We start from the raw sequence: 19,766 nt of genomic DNA on the forward strand, positions 1-19,766 counted from the left end.
TCGCCCTTAATAATCGGGCCAGCTCGGCTACTTTGGTTTCGCCTTTTTTCTGTAATTCTGGTTTCCATCCTCATTTCTCTTCAGGGCAGGTTGAGCCTTCGGACTGTCCTGGTGTGGATACTGTGGTGGACAGTATGGGATAGCTGACGCACCACTGCAATATGCAGATATAATATATAAAGGGGGTGCAAGACTGATGGCTAATAATGCAAACTAACAAAAGCACAAGAAACAAGAGCCATCAAAATATCTGCACACCACCAAAGTTATGATAAAAATAATATAAGCTTTATTGGGAACATAATTAAAAACATCTAAAATCACACATAACCTCCGTGCAGATGCCCCTGTGAACACTGTATGCCAAAATATACATAGATATATAAACGTATGAAATCTTCCAGACGTGTCCCTGCCCTCTGCACTTAATATTATTAATATAACTATATATAGTCAAAATTGGAAATGAACACGCTGTATACAACCATATAACAACAAATATGCACACAGTCAAGTATAATACAAGCCACACAGCATGCAAATAGCATGCAACACCCCACCACAATATGCAGCTTCCAGCAAAAAAAACCCCTATGGACCCAGAGGAGCAGATAAAATAAACTGCCCTAGATATCCAAAGAAAGGGACAGGGGAAGATGTCCAAATATAAACACTGAAATACCCTGCATAGTCTGATCCTAGGAGTGGTCAAAAGGTGAAGATAGTGCTGGAGAAAGCACCATAGGATAAATCCTGCTGCAGGAGGCTGTGAGGCTGAATAGTCACAGGGCAAATGCGACCGGAGGAGAAGCCCAACGCGTGTCGCTGTTCTAGGACAGCTTCGTCAGGGGAAGTAGTGCAAATACCCCCAATAGCGCTTAAATACCTTATAATCAATTGTGTGGTCAGGTCTGGTGTGTGGCTGGCAGAGCATGGGGGCCGGAAAACCGGAAGTGACTCACCAGGAAGAAGGGAAAATGAAAGTGTCCTGAATAACACACTGCACATGTGCCAATGGAAGGTCAAAACAGCTGAATGGATACAGGCAAAAAGCCTGAAGAAACGTAAGTGTTTATGACAGCGCAGCTCCCGGGAGCAGATGTGGTGACAGTCCTGCGATGCATGACTGTCAGCACATCTATGGGCACAAGAGAGGAAGCATACTTGTACAGTCCATAGAGAGAGGCAGCAAGTACACAGCAAGGAAGAGAAAGCAGAACAAATCCTATAAGATTAATATAGAACCAGAAGATTAAATCCTGAAAAAAGATTTTATGATTATGTACATATATATACCAATAAATAAGCACATATATAGATCATAGTGTTATAACATGAAATAAATATATATATATATATATATGTATTCCGGTGTGCAGACTTCATTAGAACATACAGTACATTGAAGACAGAATTAAATACTATCAAACTATGCTGAATCAGATTATTTCATCAATATATATACAGCATCCTCACAATATATATGGATAACACTTCCATGATATGATATTACACAGGATTACAGGCGGATACTTCAATTGTCCTGTTATGTAGTATATGGTCCAATGGGGAGGAGAAGAATTGGATCCCTCTCCCTTTCCCCCATATAATGTTCCATTTAGGTCCAGAGTCTTTTCCTCTTCTCCGAAGTTTTGTAAAAAAAAAAAAAAAAACATATAAATTCTTCTCCAGACTTCCATATCACAACCAGAGGGAGTCGATGCCACTCAATATGCTGTTCGGGAAATGCATAACTCTATTCCAAACGTCCACCACCACCGCAGAAATCCTGAAGAAGAATAGCCGAGTTATCCCAAAAAACCTGTAAAAAGGAGGTCCTCGTTAATTCCATGGGGCGCCATAGAGTGGAGCTGGTAGATCCAACGGGATTCTACCTGTAGCAATTTCTTATGCAATGTGCCACCCCTATCGGAGGTCCTCAGATGTTCCAAACCAATAACTCTAGTATTGGTATAACTCCCAGCATGATGCGTCAAGTAATGAGCCGCCACCGTAGTAAGGGTCTTACCTTTGCGTCTATCAGCCACCGCTGTATTGATCGTGGAAAAATGTCCCTGAATCCTCCGGCGCAGCTCCTGTGTGGTCTGGCCTACATAGACACGAGGGCAAGTACATATGATGGCATAGATAACATTAGATGTTTTGCAATTAATGTAGGACTTTAATCTATGTGGCGTCTGATCTGTTGGGTTAATAAAGGAATCTCGCGTGGGGTGCATATATGTACATACCGTGCAATTCCCGCACGGAAAAGAACCTTTCAGGACAATACCACGATTCAATTTATGAGTGGGCCTAGAATAATGGCTCCTCGTAAGTATGTCCCTAAAATTGGGAGCCCTTTTTGCGGTCACTAAGGGTCGTGGGCTGATCACCTGTGCTGTTTGCGTGTCAGCAGTCAGGATTCTCCAGTGATTGTTCAGGATGTCCCTTACCTGGTTCCACTGAGTATGGTATCCGGTAATGAAGCGCACAAATTTGTCCGTTTCCTTCTTTGTAGGGACCAGTAAGGTGTCCTGTGTCTGTATTTTTGCTCTCTGATAGGCCCGAGAGATACATTTCTTGGGGTAATTCCTCCTCCTAAATCTCTCTGTAAGATCATGGGCTTCCCTATGAAAATCCTCGTCATCGGTACAGTTTCGTCGTGCCCTGAGGAATTGTCCCCTCGGAATGCCATCCCTCGTATGTTTTGGATGGAAGCTACGATAGTCCAACAGACTATTAACCGCTGTGGGCTTGCGATAAAGACAAGTAGATAATTTGCCATTCTGACATTTAACCTCAAGATCCAGAAATTGCACTGCAACAGAAGAAAACTGGTGAGTCAAAAAAATATTAAAAGGATTATGATTGAGGACGTCCAGAAATTCCAGACATTCCTCAATAGAGCCTGACCAAATAAAGAAAATGTTGTCTATGAATCGCGACCAATGCCGTACCTTATTGATGAAGAAATTGGAGACATAGACGACAGTGTGCTCCCACCACCCTAAAAAAAGGTTTGCAAAAGCTGGGGCGCAGCGCGCCCCCATTGCCACGCCTGATGTTTGAATATAGAAGGTTCTGTCAAATAAGAAAAAATTGTGTCTCAAAACAAAGTCTAATAAATCAATAATGAAGGAGTCATGCATTCTGTCAGAATTGGTTTGTTGATCGAGGAAAAACATGATTGCCTGTAGGCCATCATCGTGACTGATATTCGAATAAAGGGATTCCACGTCACAGGTAACCATAATCTCCCCTGATGATAAATCCAACCCTTTGTATATGCTGATAAAGTGTGAGGAGTCCCTAATGTGAGAAGGCAATTTAAGCACAAATGGCTGTAGAAAAAAATCAATGTAAATACACGCCTTCTCACACAGACTCCCAATACTAGACACGATAGGTCGGCCTGGGGGTTTATTCAAATCTTTGTGAACCTTGGGTAGCATATAGAACGTAGATGTAGTTGGTTCCTCTACCCAAATAAAGTCCCGTTCCTGAACACTGATAACCCCCAGTTCAAAAGCCCTATCCAAGAGAGCTCTCAATTTCGTAGAGAATACCCCCGTAGGATTGGAGGGGAGTCTTCGATAAAAATGCTGGTTACCAAGTTGTCTAATTGCTTCCTCGAGATACAAGCTATGGGGCCACAGGACAACATTACCCCCCTTGTCCGCCTCCCTGATCAAGAATTCTTTATTTGACCGTAGGTCAGATAGAGCCCGTCGTTCCTGAGTAGTCAAATTAGGCATGAGGCCTATCCTAGGGGGGAGTGCTTCAATATCCTGTTTGACCATCTCGAAGAAGATTTTGACAGCTGGTATAGTGGACAGGGGTGGACACACAGTGGATTTGTTCTTGTGAGGAAAATTACGCCTACCTGTGTTAGATTCACCCTCTTGTAGGAGCTCCATCAGATCTTGAAAAACTCCATGTTCAGTCTGATCAAGAGAGGAAATCGCCTGTGGTTGTATGTGCAAAACCTGGAGGACGATTTTCCTACAGAATAAAAAAAGATCCTTGATCAAAGTGAAATTATCAGCCCGTTGTGCTGGTGAGAAAGTCAGACCCCTGCTTAATACTGCAGTTTCAATAGGTGTTAGTTGGTGTTGAGACAAGTTGACAATCTGCAATGAATCATGTTTAACCCGAACATCAGACTCACCATCACTGTTGGTTGATGACGGGATCACTTGCGTTGTTTCATCCGTTTGTTGTGATATGGAGGTCTGTATCCCCTGTTCCTGGTGATCCGAGTGGTTAGGTCTACATCTCCTATGCCCACGCCTAGTCCTGGTCCTGGTTCTGTGTCGCTTTCCGCCGAGGACAAAAAATCACTCGAAGACGGACCCTCAGTGGTTGTGATGTTACGGGAGGAATTTGTTGGACCTTGTCTGGTTTTAAGACCTCGACGTTGATTGCCTTGATGTCCCCACTTATAGGCCATATGTTGATCGAAGTCCAATTTATCCCTCAAAAATTTTGCTCTTTTTTTATCCATAATCTCCTTGTCATACTTGTCCAATCCCTCTTTAAGTTTGATTTTAAAGGGCTGGATTTGTGAGACCTCATCAAATTTACTGAGGCCATTTTCCAAATCCCTGATTTCTGTCTTTACCTGCACCAAGAGTTCCCTATCATGTGCAATAAGCATGTTAATTAGAATTTGTGAACAGCGGAGTAACCCCTCCTCCCATGTAGTGCGAAAAGCCACCGAGGGTTCCCATGCTGGAAAAATAGGTATCCTCAAACCTCTAGGTACTAAATTCAATTTCAAGTATTCCTCCAAACACCGAATGTTCCATAATAATCTAATTCCATGTTTTTGTGCTGCCATAAGATCCATAGATAAACGCGCAAAATTAGAATCTGGACAGTTACCAATAGTGTCCACAAATGCCGCAGAGGCTGAGGCCTTCCACGCCGCTTCCCTCGCCTCCCAATCCATACCACCCACAAGGGACCAAATAACCACACAATATATATTTTATATCAATAGATCCTCACAAATATGAGGAAATAAGCTACAGTAAGCCGTGTGCTGCCAAGCAAAAGAAAAAAACACCACTGGGTGTTTAAAAAACCTGTAACATATGGGATAGCTGACGCACCACTGCAATATGCAGATATAATATATAAAGGGGGTGCAAGACTGATGGCTAATAATGCAAACTAACAAAAGCACAAGAAACAAGAGCCATCAAAATATCTGCACACCACCAAAGTTATGATAAAAATAATATAAGCTTTATTGGGAACATAATTAAAAACATCTAAAATCACACATAACCTCCGTGCAGATGCCCCTGTGAACACTGTATGCCAAAATATACATAGATATATAAACGTATGAAATCTTCCAGACGTGTCCCTGCCCTCTGCACTTAATATTATTAATATAACTATATATAGTCAAAATTGGAAATGAACACGCTGTATACAACCATATAACAACAAATATGCACACAGTCAAGTATAATACAAGCCACACAGCATGCAAATAGCATGCAACACCCCACCACAATATGCAGCTTCCAGCAAAAAAAACCCCTATGGACCCAGAGGAGCAGATAAAATAAACTGCCCTAGATATCCAAAGAAAGGGACAGGGGAAGATGTCCAAATATAAACACTGAAATACCCTGCATAGTCTGATCCTAGGAGTGGTCAAAAGGTGAAGATAGTGCTGGAGAAAGCACCATAGGATAAATCCTGCTGCAGGAGGCTGTGAGGCTGAATAGTCACAGGGCAAATGCGACCGGAGGAGAAGCCCAACGCGTGTCGCTGTTCTAGGACAGCTTCGTCAGGGGAAGTAGTGCAAATACCCCCAATAGCGCTTAAATACCTTATAATCAATTGTGTGGTCAGGTCTGGTGTGTGGCTGGCAGAGCATGGGGGCCGGAAAACCGGAAGTGACTCACCAGGAACACCCAGTGGTGTTTTTTTCTTTTGCTTGGCAGCACACGGCTTACTGTAGCTTATTTCCTCATATTTGTGAGGATCTATTGATATAAAATATATATTGTGTGGTTATTTGGTCCCTTGTGGGTGGTATGGATTGGGAGGCGAGGGAAGCGGCGTGGAAGGCCTCAGCCTCTGCGGCATTTGTGGACACTATTGGTAACTGTCCAGATTCTAATTTTGCGCGTTTATCTATGGATCTTATGGCAGCACAAAAACATGGAATTAGATTATTATGGAACATTCGGTGTTTGGAGGAATACTTGAAATTGAATTTAGTACCTAGAGGTTTGAGGATACCTATTTTTCCAGCATGGGAACCCTCGGTGGCTTTTCGCACTACATGGGAGGAGGGGTTACTCCGCTGTTCACAAATTCTAATTAACATGCTTATTGCACATGATAGGGAACTCTTGGTGCAGGTAAAGACAGAAATCAGGGATTTGGAAAATGGCCTCAGTAAATTTGATGAGGTCTCACAAATCCAGCCCTTTAAAATCAAACTTAAAGAGGGATTGGACAAGTATGACAAGGAGATTATGGATAAAAAAAGAGCAAAATTTTTGAGGGATAAATTGGACTTCGATCAACATATGGCCTATAAGTGGGGACATCAAGGCAATCAACGTCGAGGTCTTAAAACCAGACAAGGTCCAACAAATTCCTCCCGTAACATCACAACCACTGAGGGTCCGTCTTCGAGTGATTTTTTGTCCTCGGCGGAAAGCGACACAGAACCAGGACCAGGACTAGGCGTGGGCATAGGAGATGTAGACCTAACCACTCGGATCACCAGGAACAGGGGATACAGACCTCCATATCACAACAAACGGATGAAACAACGCAAGTGATCCCGTCATCAACCAACAGTGATGGTGAGTCTGATGTTCGGGTTAAACATGATTCATTGCAGATTGTCAACTTGTCTCAACACCAACTAACACCTATTGAAACTGCAGTATTAAGCAGGGGTCTGACTTTCTCACCAGCACAACGGGCTGATAATTTCACTTTGATCAAGGATCTTTTTTTATTCTGTAGGAAAATCGTCCTCCAGGTTTTGCACATACAACCACAGGCGATTTCCTCTCTTGATCAGACTGAACATGGAGTTTTTCAAGATCTGATGGAGCTCCTACAAGAGGGTGAATCTAACACAGGTAGGCGTAATTTTCCTCACAAGAACAAATCCACTGTGTGTCCACCCCTGTCCACTATACCAGCTGTCAAAATCTTCTTCGAGATGGTCAAACAGGATATTGAAGCACTCCCCCCTAGGATAGGCCTCATGCCTAATTTGACTACTCAGGAACGACGGGCTCTATCTGACCTACGGTCAAATAAAGAATTCTTGATCAGGGAGGCGGACAAGGGGGGTAATGTTGTCCTGTGGCCCCATAGCTTGTATCTCGAGGAAGCAATTAGACAACTTGGTAACCAGCATTTTTATCGAAGACTCCCCTCCAATCCTACGGGGGTATTCTCTACGAAATTGAGAGCTCTCTTGGATAGGGCTTTTGAACTGGGGGTTATCAGTGTTCAGGAACGGGACTTTATTTGGGTAGAGGAACCAACTACATCTACGTTCTATATGCTACCCAAGGTTCACAAAGATTTGAATAAACCCCCAGGCCGACCTATCGTGTCTAGTATTGGGAGTCTGTGTGAGAAGGCGTGTATTTACATTGATTTTTTTCTACAGCCATTTGTGCTTAAATTGCCTTCTCACATTAGGGACTCCTCACACTTTATCAGCATATACAAAGGGTTGGATTTATCATCAGGGGAGATTATGGTTACCTGTGACGTGGAATCCCTTTATTCGAATATCAGTCACGATGATGGCCTACAGGCAATCATGTTTTTCCTCGATCAACAAATCAATTCTGACAGAATGCATGACTCCTTCATTATTGATTTATTAGACTTTGTTTTGAGACACAATTTTTTCTTATTTGACAGAACCTTCTATATTCAAACATCAGGCGTGGCAATGGGGGCGCGCTGCGCCCCAGCTTTTGCAAACCTTTTTTTAGGGTGGTGGGAGCACACTGTCGTCTATGTCTCCAATTTCTTCATCAATAAGGTACGGCATTGGTCGCGATTCATAGACGACATTTTCTTTATTTGGTCAGGCTCTATTGAGGAATGTCTGGAATTTCTGGACGTCCTCAATCATAATCCTTTTAATATTTTTTTGACTCACCAGTTTTCTTCTGTTGCAGTGCAATTTCTGGATCTTGAGGTTAAATGTCAGAATGGCAAATTATCTACTTGTCTTTATCGCAAGCCCACAGCGGTTAATAGTCTGTTGGAGTATCGTAGCTTCCATCCAAAACATACGAGGGATGGCATTCCGAGGGGACAATTCCTCAGGGCACGACGAAACTGTACCGATGACGAGGATTTTCGTAGGGAAGCCCATGATCTTACAGAGAGATTTAGGAGGAGGAATTACCCCAAGAAATGTATCTCTCGGGCCTATCAGAGAGCAAAAATACAGACACAGGACACCTTACTGGTCCCTACAAAGAAGGAAACGGACAAATTTGTGCGCTTCATTACCGGATACCATACTCAGTGGAACCAGGTAAGGGACATCCTGAACAATCACTGGAGAATCCTGACTGCTGACACGCAAACAGCACAGGTGATCAGCCCACGACCCTTAGTGACCGCAAAAAGGGCTCCCAATTTTAGGGACATACTTACGAGGAGCCATTATTCTAGGCCCACTCATAAATTGAATCGTGGTATTGTCCTGAAAGGTTCTTTTCCGTGCGGGAATTGCACGGTATGTACATATATGCACCCCACGCGAGATTCCTTTATTAACCCAACAGATCAGACGCCACATAGATTAAAGTCCTACATTAATTGCAAAACATCTAATGTTATCTATGCCATCATATGTACTTGCCCTCGTGTCTATGTAGGCCAGACCACACAGGAGCTGCGCCGGAGGATTCAGGGACATTTTTCCACGATCAATACAGCGGTGGCTGATAGACGCAAAGGTAAGACCCTTACTACGGTGGCGGCTCATTACTTGACGCATCATGCTGGGAGTTATACCAATACTAGAGTTATTGGTTTGGAACATCTGAGGACCTCCGATAGGGGTGGCACATTGCATAAGAAATTGCTACAGGTAGAATCCCGTTGGATCTACCAGCTCCACTCTATGGCGCCCCATGGAATTAACGAGGACCTCCTTTTTACAGGTTTTTTGGGATAACTCGGCTATTCTTCTTCAGGATTTCTGCGGTGGTGGTGGACGTTTGGAATAGAGTTATGCATTTCCCGAACAGCATATTGAGTGGCATCGACTCCCTCTGGTTGTGATATGGAAGTCTGGAGAAGAATTTATATGTAAAAAGGGAGAGGGATCCAATTCTTCTCCTCCCCATTGGACCATATACTACATAACAGGACAATTGAAGTATCCGCCTGTAATCCTGTGTAATATCATATCATGGAAGTGTTATCCATATATATTGTGAGGATGCTGTATATATATTGATGAAATAATCTGATTCAGCATAGTTTGATAGTATTTAATTCTGTCTTCAATGTACTGTATGTTCTAATGAAGTCTGCACACCGGAATACATATATATATATATATATATTTATTTCATGTTATAACACTATGATCTATATATGTGCTTATTTATTGGTATATATATGTACATAATCATAAAATCTTTTTTCAGGATTTAATCTTCTGGTTCTATATTAATCTTATAGGATTTGTTCTGCTTTCTCTTCCTTGCTGTGTACTTGCTGCCTCTCTCTATGGACTGTACAAGTATGCTTCCTCTCTTGTGCCCATAGATGTGCTGACAGTCATGCATCGCAGGACTGTCACCACATCTGCTCCCGGGAGCTGCGCTGTCATAAACACTTACGTTTCTTCAGGCTTTTTGCCTGTATCCATTCAGCTGTTTTGACCTTCCATTGGCACATGTGCAGTGTGTTATTCAGGACACTTTCATTTTCCCTTCTTCCTGGTGAGTCACTTCCGGTTTTCCGGCCCCCATGCTCTGCCAGCCACACACCAGACCTGACCACACAATTGATTATAAGGTATTTAAGCGCTATTGGGGGTATTTGCACTACTTCCCCTGACGAAGCTGTCCTAGAACAGCGACACGCGTTGGGCTTCTCCTCCGGTCGCATTTGCCCTGTGACTATTCAGCCTCACAGCCTCCTGCAGCAGGATTTATCCTATGGTGCTTTCTCCAGCACTATCTTCACCTTTTGACCACTCCTAGGATCAGACTATGCAGGGTATTTCAGTGTTTATATTTGGACATCTTCCCCTGTCCCTTTCTTTGGATATCTAGGGCAGTTTATTTTATCTGCTCCTCTGGGTCCATAGGGGTTTTTTTTGCTGGAAGCTGCATATTGTGGTGGGGTGTTGCATGCTATTTGCATGCTGTGTGGCTTGTATTATACTTGACTGTGTGCATATTTGTTGTTATATGGTTGTATACAGCGTGTTCATTTCCAATTTTGACTATATATAGTTATATTAATAATATTAAGTGCAGAGGGCAGGGACACGTCTGGAAGATTTCATACGTTTATATATCTATGTATATTTTGGCATACAGTGTTCACAGGGGCATCTGCACGGAGGTTATGTGTGATTTTAGATGTTTTTAATTATGTTCCCAATAAAGCTTATATTATTTTTATCATAACTTTGGTGGTGTGCAGATATTTTGATGGCTCTTGTTTCTTGTGCTTTTGTTACTGTGGTGGACAGGTTGCAGCAGATTTGGACTCATGTGGTGGACAATTTGACATTGTCCCAGGAGAAGGCTCAACGTTTCGCTAACCGCCGGCGCTGTGTTGGTCCCCGACTTCGTGTTGGGGATTTGGTTTGGTTGTCGTCTCGTTATGTTCCTATAAAGGTTTCCTCTCCTAAGTTTAAGCCTCGTTTCATTGGTCCGTATAAGATTTCTGAAGTTCTCAATCCTGTGTCATTTCGTTTGGCCCTTCCAGCTTCTTTTGCCATCCATAATGTGTTCCATAGGTCATTATTGCGGAGATACGTGGCGCCTATGGTTCCCTCCGTTGATCCTCCTGCCCCGGTGTTGGTCGAGGGGGAGTTGGAGTATGTGGTGGAGAAGATTTTGGATTCTCGTATTTCGAGACGGAAACTCCAGTACCTGGTCAAGTGGAAGGGTTATGGTCAGGAAGATAATTCATGGGTTTTGGCCTCTGATGTTCATGCTGCCGATCTAGTTCGTGCCTTTCATTTGGCTCGTCCTGATCAGCCTGAGGGCTCTGGTGAGGGTTCGGTGACTCCTCCTCAAGGGGGGGTACTGTTGTGAATTCTGTTATCGAACTCCCTCCTGTGGTCATGAATGGTACTTCGGCGAGTTCTGTCCATGGACTCCCTCTGGTGGCAGTGAGTGGAGCTGCTGCTTCTGAGGTTCCTTCCACAGGTGACTTAGTTTATTCTTTGGCTGGCTGCTCTATTTAACTCCACTCTGATCGTTACTCCTTGCCAGCTGTCAATGTTCTTGTACTGGTTCAGTTTGCTCTTGGATCTTTCTGGTGACCTGTCTACTCCAGCAGAAGCTAAGTCCCTGCTAGTTAATTATTTGTTCATTGTTTTCTTGTCCAGCTTGCCTATCATGATTTTGCCTTGCTAGCTGGAAGCTCTGGGATGCAGAGTGGCACCTCCGCACCGTGAGTCGGTGCGGAGGTCTTTTTGCACACTCTGCGTGGTCAGCAGAGCTCCCACTTCCCAGAGCTTGTCCTGTGTGAGTTTAACCATCAGGTCGTTCCGGGTGCTCCTAACCACCAGGTCCATAACACCGTCGTAAATCAGGGGAAATGGCAGAAAGGACCACCCCCTCTTTTCAGAATACCGACCGGCTCTAAGACCTCAGAAGAATCAGGCAAAAAACTCCTAGAGAGGGCATCAGCCTTAATATTCTTAGAACCCGGAAGGTACGAGACCACGAAATCAAAACGGGAAAAAAACAAGGACCATCGAGCCTGTCTAGGATTCAGCTGTTTAGCAGACTCGAGGTAAATCAAATTCTTATGATCGGTCAAGACCACAATATGGTGCTTAGCTCCCTCAAGCCAATGTCGCCACTCCTCAAACGCCCACTTCATAGCCAACAACTCCCGATTGCCGACATCATAATTGCGTTCAGCAGGCGAAAACTTACGGGAAAAGAAGGCACACGGTTTCATTAAGGAACCAACAGGATCCCTCTGAGACAAAACGGCCCCTGCCCCAATCTCAGAAGCGTCAACCTCAACCTGAAACGGAAGAGAAACATCCGGTTGGCGCAACACTGGAGCAGAAGTAAATCGACGTTTAAGCTCCTGAAAGGCAGAGACAGCCGCAGAGGACCAATTCGCCACATCAGCGCCCTTCTTCGTCAAATCGGTCAAGGGTTTAACCACTCTGGAAAAATTAGCAATGAAACGGCGATAAAAATTTGCAAAACCCAAAAATTTCTGAAGGCTCTTCACGGATGTGGGCTGAATCCAATCATGAATGGCCTGAACCTTAATCGGATCCATCTCTATTGACGAAGGAGAAAAAATGAAGCCCAAAAAAGAGACTTTCTGCACCGCAAAGAGACACTTAGACCCTTTCACAAACAGGGCATTGTCACGAAGGATCTGAAATACCATCCTGACCTGTTGCACATGAGACTCCCAATCATCGGAAAAAATCAAAATATTGTCCAAATATACAATCAAGAATTTATCAAGATAAGTCCGGAAGATATCATGCATGAAGGACTGAAAAACAGATGGAGCATTAGAGAGTCCGAATGGCATCACAAGGTATTCAAAATGGCCTTCGGGCGTATTAAACGCAGTTTTCCATTCATCACCCTGCTTAATATGAACAAGATTATATGCCCCTCGAAGGTCAATCTTGGTAAACCAACTAGCTCCCTTAATCCTAGCAAACAAATCGGAAAGCAAAGGTAAAGGGTATTGAAACTTGACCGTGATTTTATTCAAGAGGCGATAATCTATACAGGGTCTCAAGGAACCATCTTTTTTAGCAACAAAAAAGAACCCCGCTCCCAACGGTGAAGAAGATGGCCGAATATGCCCTTTCTCCAAAGACTCCTTAATATAGCTCCACATGGCGGTATGTTCAGGCATAGATAGATTAAAAAGTCGACCCTTAGGAAACTTACAGCCTGGAATTAAGTCAATAGCACAATCACAGTCCCTGTGCGGTGGAAGAAAACTGGACTTGGGCTCATCGAATACATCCTGAAAATCAGACAAAAACTCTGGAATCTCAGAAGGTGAAGAAGAGGAGATTGACATCAAAGGAACATCATTATGAACCCCCTGACAACCCCAACTAGTCACAGACATGGACTTCCAGTCCAACACAGGATTATGTACCTGCAACCATGGAAAACCCAGCACGATAGCATCATACAAGTTATGCAACACCAGAAATCGACAATCTTCTTGATGGGCTAGCGCCATGCGCATGGTTACCTGTGTCCAAAACTGGGGCTTATTTCTAGCCAAGGGTGTAGCATCAATGCCCCTCAAAGGAATAGGGTTCTGCAAAGGCTGCAAGGGAAAACCACAACGCTTGGCAAACTCAAAATCCATTAAATTCAAGGCGGCGCCTGAATCCACAAACGCCATGACAGAAAATGATGACAATGAGCAGATCGAGGACACAGATAACAGAAATTCAGGTTGTACAGTACTGATGGTAATTGAACTGGCAATCCTCTTTGTCTGCTTAGGGCAGACAGAAATGACATGAGAAGCGTCGCCACAATAATAACACAACCTATTTTGACGTCTGAAACCTTGTCGTTCCTTTCTAGACAGAATTCTATCACATTGCATAGGCTCAGAAATTTGCTCTGAGGATAACGCCACAGCGCGCACAGTTCTGCGCTCCCACAGGCATCGGTCAATCTGAATGGCCAGAGACATAGAATCACTCAGACCGGAAGGCGTGGGAAACCCCCCATAACATCTTTAACGGATTCAGAAAGCCCCTTTCTGAAAATTGCCGCCAAAGCATCATTATTCCATTTAGTCAACACAGACCATTTTCTGAATTTCTGACAATACAATTCTGCCGCCTCTTGACCCTGAGACAGAGCCAACAAGGTCTTCTCAGCTTGATCCACAGAATTAGGTTCATCATATAATAGTCCTATAGCCTGAAAAACAGTTTGCATCTCGGCTTTGGGAAAATGGCCGCCGCGATCTCTTGTGCGCACACGCGGCATCCCGCGGCCATTTTCCTGAAGCCCCGTGCAGCAGAGCACTCCATCTGCGCACGCGCGGCCCCAGGAAGATGGCCGCCCCCACCGATGAAAGGGATGACAGCGCAGATCGCGCGCTGTGTCTTCACATGGGCGCAGGGAATTCGGACCTTGGACATGCGCACACCACTACGCCACCAACGGAAAGCTGGGGAATAAAAGAGCGCTGTGAACACGCCCACCTGACCAGACCAGCCTGATTGACAGGGGAAAACGGCGACTTTGGTAATGTATTTCTCAGCATACATGGGGAATCAGGGTACACTACATACACTATAGTAACGCACAGCGCAGGTCCTATTTAACAGTATTTATAGCTCAATCTGAAAAAACGGGGTGACAGGTTCCCTTTAAGATGTGTGAAGGTTGTCCATAAGCTGCTGGGTATTAACGGTACGTGTATTCCGATAATGTGGTAAGTTGGGGTGTCCTGGGTGAGGAGACAATTCTTGACAGAGAAGGAAAGAAGGTTGTGGTCCGAGAGCGGGAGAGGGGAATTAGTAAAGTCATGCAGCGATCCGGGATGGGAGAAAACCAGGTCCAGAGTATTCCCGTCCTCATGCGTAGGAGAATTAGTGAATTGTGAGAGGCCGAATGAAGAAGTTAGAGAAAGAAGATGAGAGGCAGATTGGGAGAGAGGATCATTGATGGGGATGTTAAAGTCTCCTATGATGAGGGTGGGGATGTCACAGGATAGAAAGTGAGTAAGCCAGGTTGCAAAGTGGTCTAGAAACAGGCGGGAGAAGCCTGGAGGGCGATAAACAACTGCCACCCGCAAGGAAAAGGGCTTAAAGAGTCTGACGGCATGGATTTCAAAAGAAGGAAATGTAAGTGAGGGAACCGGGGGGATGACCTGGAAAGCACATTGTGATGAAAGGAGCAAACCAACACCTCCACCCTGTCTGTTCTCAGGTCTGGTAGTATGTGAAAATTTCAGCCCACCAAACAAGAGAGCGGCAGCGGTGGTGGTGTTTGAGTGCTGGATCCAGGTTTCTGTAATAGCCAGAAGGTTAAGGGAATTAGAGAGGAAAAGATCATGTATGTAAGTTAGTTTGTTACATACAGACCGTGCATTCCAGAGAGCACAGTGGAAAGCGATAGGAGAAGGCATGCACTGAATGTTAATAAGATTAGCAGGGTTTCTATATGCAGCTGGAGGAGAGTAATGTATGCTGGTGGAGGGAGGCCCAGGGTTGGGGGAGATGTCTCCTACAACTAGTAGAAGGAGAAAAAACAGAAAGAGCAGGTGGTGGGATGATGTGTATGAACGTTTTGAGTGCTGCATGGAGGTAGTGGCTGGTTTGGAGTGGGTAAGAAATGTCAGTAGAGCCTCAGAGTTTTACATGGGTGAGGGGAGAAGGGGGGGTGGATATAGAGAGAGTGCTCAGAATGTGTTAAAGGGTGGGCGAGTTGTGAGAAAGCAGAAGTAAAAACAAATAAGAAGCAGATTGATATGATCAATGCATAATGTATTATGACTGACCAAGAAGCATGATTGTTTGGAAAACTTATGCACCTTACCTGTCTCCTGCCCTGTCCAACTGCCATTGTCTAACTGCCAAGCACTTGATCCTGTTGCACACGCGACCCCGCGTACGTGCTATCCCAGCCATACTAAATATATATGAAATGAAATGACTGCTAGCATCAGAAACCAAATGGCCACAATCAGCAATTAACCAATTAGCATAAGGCCAGAGCAGGCATTACTATGCAGGGTAAACAACCAATGCTGAACAAGGCCATAAAACAGTTGGAAAAAGGAAGAAAAAAAAGGATAGCTTTGAGCACTTTAAATCAGAAGCCAAAAACAGAGAAATAAAAAAAAAAAAAGCAACACAGGAGTGATGGATTAAAATACCATGAGCAAAGCTTGCTAGATCTGGTTCTGTTCACACTTGCAGTCAGGGCTGTATTTAGAGTTTCTGCTGCCCTAGGCACTTTTAGTGCTGCCTCCCCCTTTGGTGAGTATGACACTATCGGCAGTGACTTTGGCAAGAATCACTGATGTGAAAGTAGCATTTTGCAGCCGATTCGGCAGTTTTTCTGCATCTGCCGCGTAATGGATCACTTACGGCAATGCTGCGTTCGGCCTCATTCATTCCCTATGGGATTTGCGGAACTTGCCGTGATCTGGCAAATGCGGTACCACCATATCTCCCAAATTTTGAAAAAGGGAAAGAGGTATAAAGTTTGCAGCGCACGTAGCGGCAAATTTTAGGCCACGCCTCTGACCACACCCATTTCACAACTAGTCACACCCATATCCACATCGTTCTGTTCACACTTGCAGTCAGCACAGATACACTGAATACATGTGAAGAATGTTTTCCCAAGGAAGAGAGGACTGTTTGGAAACACACTTCGCATACTTGGCATATTGTCGATTCTCTCTTAGACGCTGAAGAACTTGACCAACTGCTCGTCTGTGAGAGGCCAGATCTGGGGAAAATATCAGAATATCGTCCAGGTACACCACAACGCAGGTATAAAGCAGGTTCCGGAAGATATCATGACGAAGTCCTGGAAAACGGCCGGTGCATTACTGAGATCAAAGGGCATCACTCGGTATTCAAAGTGTCCGTCCCTGGTGTTGAAAGCCTTCTTCCATTGGTCTCCCCGGCGAATGCGGATTAGATTGTAGTCGCCTCTTAAATCTAATTTGGTGAAGATCCTGGCACCTCTTAAAGGGACACTGTCACCTGAATTTGGAGGGAACAATCTTCAGCCATGGAGGCGGGGTTTTTGTGTTCTTGATTCACCCTTTCCTTACCCGCTGGCTGCATGCTGGCTGCAATATTGGATTGAAGTTCATTCTCTGTCCTCCATAGTACATGCCTGCACAAGGCAATCTTGCCTTGTGCAGGCGTGTACTATGGAGGACAGAGAATGAACTTCAATCCAATATTGCAGCCAGCATGCAGCCAGCGGGTAAGGAAAGGGTGAATCAAACATACAAAAACCCCGCCTCCATGGCTGAAGATTGTTCCCTCCAAATTCAGGTGACAGAGTCCCTTTAAATCGGTCAAACAACTCTGGAATCAGTGGGATAGGATATTTATTTTTTACTGTGATCTGGTTGAGACCTCGATAGTCTATACAGGGTCGTAGAGATCCGTCCTTCTTCGAGATGAAGAAAAACCTGGCCTCAGCAGGTGAAGAGGATTTATGAATGAACCCCCTGGCCAAATTCTCTTGAATGTAGTCCGACACAGCTTGTGTCTCAGCTGGGAACAGAGGGAAAATTCGGCATCTAAGAGGTGTAGATCTGGGGAATCAAGTCAATAGGGCAGTCATACGGCCTATGGGGTGGCAAAGTCTGTGCTTCCTTCTTGTCGAATACGTCGGCAAAGGACCAGTAGGAAGATGGCAAACTGGACAGTGATGCCGGACTAGATGGGGCCTTAGCAGGGCGTACAGAAGCCAGACACTTCCCATGACAGAAATGTCCCCAGCGGAGCACCTCTCCAGTTCTCCAGTCTAAGACAGGTTCGTGCTGACGCAGCCATGGTAGGCCCAAGAGAAAGGCATGAAGCATATTGGAGAGGACATAGAAGACCATTTTCTCCGTATGGAGCATCCCAATACAGACCTCAAGTGGCTAGAAGCCAAAGGAACCGTCTCCCGAAGAGTTCTCCCATCAACAGATGTTATTGCCAGGGGGATCTGGAGTGGATGAAGTGGGATTTGGAACTGATCCACTACAGCCTGAAGGATGAAATTTCCGGCTGCCCCGGAATCCACATATGCTGACTCAACAAACTGTGATTTACTGGTTGTAATGGCAACAGTAAGAATCAGGGGTTGAAGGACGTCCTCTCCGTTTAGAGAGACTTCTCCTACCGCTCTAAAATGCCGGGGCTTCTCCAGTCCTTGAAAAAACGGAGCCAGGCGCTGCGGTTTCCTTTCACTAGCATGCTCACAGAAGCGGAGGTCTATATGGATGGCGAGAGAGATCAGATCGTCGAGAGTGGTTGGAAGATCCCGACCAGCTGGCACATCCTTAATATCTCCGGAGAGCCCCTTCCAGAATGTCGCCACCAAAGCTTCTTTATTCCATCTGAGTTCGGATGCCAAAGCGTACTGCATATTGCCCCACAGTACACCAAGTTCCAAGTTATTATGCAAATTGGATTTAGGTGTCATAAAGATTTAATTGTTTTATTTTTCAAATAAATTCATGGATGGTATTGTGTCTCAGGACTCAATGGATCACTGAAATCAATCTTAACCCCTTTACCCCCAAGGGTGGTTTGTACGTTAATGACCAGGCCAATTTTTACAATTCTTACCACTGTCCCTTTATGAGGTTACAACTCTGGACCACTTCAACGGATCCCAGTGATTCTGACATTATTTTCTCGTGACATATTGTACTTCATGATAGTGGTAAAATTTCTTTGATATTACCTACGTTTATTTGTGAAAAATACGGAAATTTGGCGAAAATTTCGCAATTTTCCAACTTTGAATTTTTATGCAATTACCGTATATACTCGAGTATAAGCAGACCCGAGTATAAGCCGACCCCCCTAATTTTGCCACAAAAAACTGGGAAAACTTATTGACCCGAGTATAAGCCTAGGGTGGAAAATGCAGCAGCTACCGGTGAATTTCAAAAATAAAAATAGATGCTCCATACTGTTCATTATTGCCCCATAGCTGTGCCATATAGTACTCTGCACCGTTCATTATTTCCTCATAGATGTACCATAGAGTGCTCTGCGCCGTTCATTATTTCCCCATAGCTGTGCCATATAGTGCTCTGCACCGTTCATTATTGCCCCATAGATGTGCCATATAGTGCTCTGCGCTGTTCATTATTGCCCCATAGATGTGCCATATAGTGCTCTGCGCCGTTCATTATTGCTCCACAGCTGTGCCATATAGTGCTCTGCGCCGTTCATCGTTGCCCCATAGCTGTGCCATATAGTGCTCTGCGCCGTTCATTATTGCCCCATAGATGTGCCATATAGTGCTCTGCACCGTTCATTATTGCCCCATAGCTGTACCATATAGTGCTCTGCACCGTTCATTATTGCCCCACAGCTGTGCCATATAGTGCTCTGCGCCGTTCATTGTTGCCCCATAGCTGTGCCATATAGTGCTCTGCGCCGTTCATTATTGTCCCATAGCTGTGCCATATAGTGCTCTGCGCCGTTCATTATTGCCCCATAGCTGTGCCATATAAAGCTGTGCCATTGCTGCTGCAATAAAAAAAAAAAAATGCAATACTCCCCTCGCTGCTTGCAGATCCCAGCGTCTCATCCCGGCGTCTCTCCGCACTGACTGATCAGACAGAGGGTGCCGTGCACACTATATGCGTCATCGCGCCCTCTGACCTGAACAGACAGAGCAAGAGGACGCGAAGGCAGAGCAGAGCCCGGCGTGTCCCATAGCTGTGCCATATAGTGCTCTGCGCCTTTCATTATTGCCCCATAGCTGTGCCATATAGTGCTCTGCGCCGTTCATTATTGCCCCATAGCTGTGCCATAT

The 19,766-nt window shown here is 44.7% G+C and overlaps 3 long non-coding RNA genes and 1 pseudogene across 6 annotated transcripts; 1 reads left to right on the top strand and 3 right to left on the bottom strand.

Annotated features, from left to right (window-relative positions):
- LOC138666610 (zinc finger protein 420-like) overlaps positions 1 to 19,766 on the bottom strand; it is an 81,164-nt pseudogene that overhangs the window by 29,495 nt on the left and 31,903 nt on the right.
- Positions 287 to 2,619, bottom strand: LOC138664002 (uncharacterized). Its single transcript, XR_011318273.1, has 3 exons — positions 2,457 to 2,619; positions 2,030 to 2,110; positions 287 to 1,822 (listed from the first exon to the last, which is right to left on the bottom strand). It is a non-coding gene; the product is annotated as an uncharacterized lncRNA (long non-coding RNA).
- LOC138664003 (uncharacterized) lies at positions 2,744 to 4,263 on the bottom strand. Of its 2 annotated transcripts, XR_011318275.1 has the most exons (4): positions 4,172 to 4,263; positions 3,887 to 4,005; positions 2,961 to 3,084; positions 2,744 to 2,821 (listed from the first exon to the last, which is right to left on the bottom strand). It is a non-coding gene; the product is annotated as an uncharacterized lncRNA (long non-coding RNA). The 2 variants fall into 2 exon arrangements; XR_011318274.1 differs by having other exon boundaries at positions 2,961 to 4,005.
- LOC138664001 (uncharacterized) lies at positions 6,751 to 9,327 on the top strand. Of its 3 annotated transcripts, XR_011318272.1 has the most exons (6): positions 6,751 to 6,842; positions 7,009 to 7,127; positions 7,930 to 8,053; positions 8,193 to 8,557; positions 8,904 to 8,984; positions 9,192 to 9,327. It is a non-coding gene; the product is annotated as an uncharacterized lncRNA (long non-coding RNA). The 3 variants fall into 3 exon arrangements; XR_011318271.1 differs by having other exon boundaries at positions 8,193 to 8,984; XR_011318270.1 differs by having other exon boundaries at positions 8,193 to 9,327.

Source organism: Ranitomeya imitator, chromosome 2 (genome assembly GCF_032444005.1).
Source record: "Ranitomeya imitator isolate aRanImi1 chromosome 2, aRanImi1.pri, whole genome shotgun sequence".
Classification (NCBI taxonomy): domain Eukaryota; kingdom Metazoa; phylum Chordata; class Amphibia; order Anura; family Dendrobatidae; genus Ranitomeya; species Ranitomeya imitator.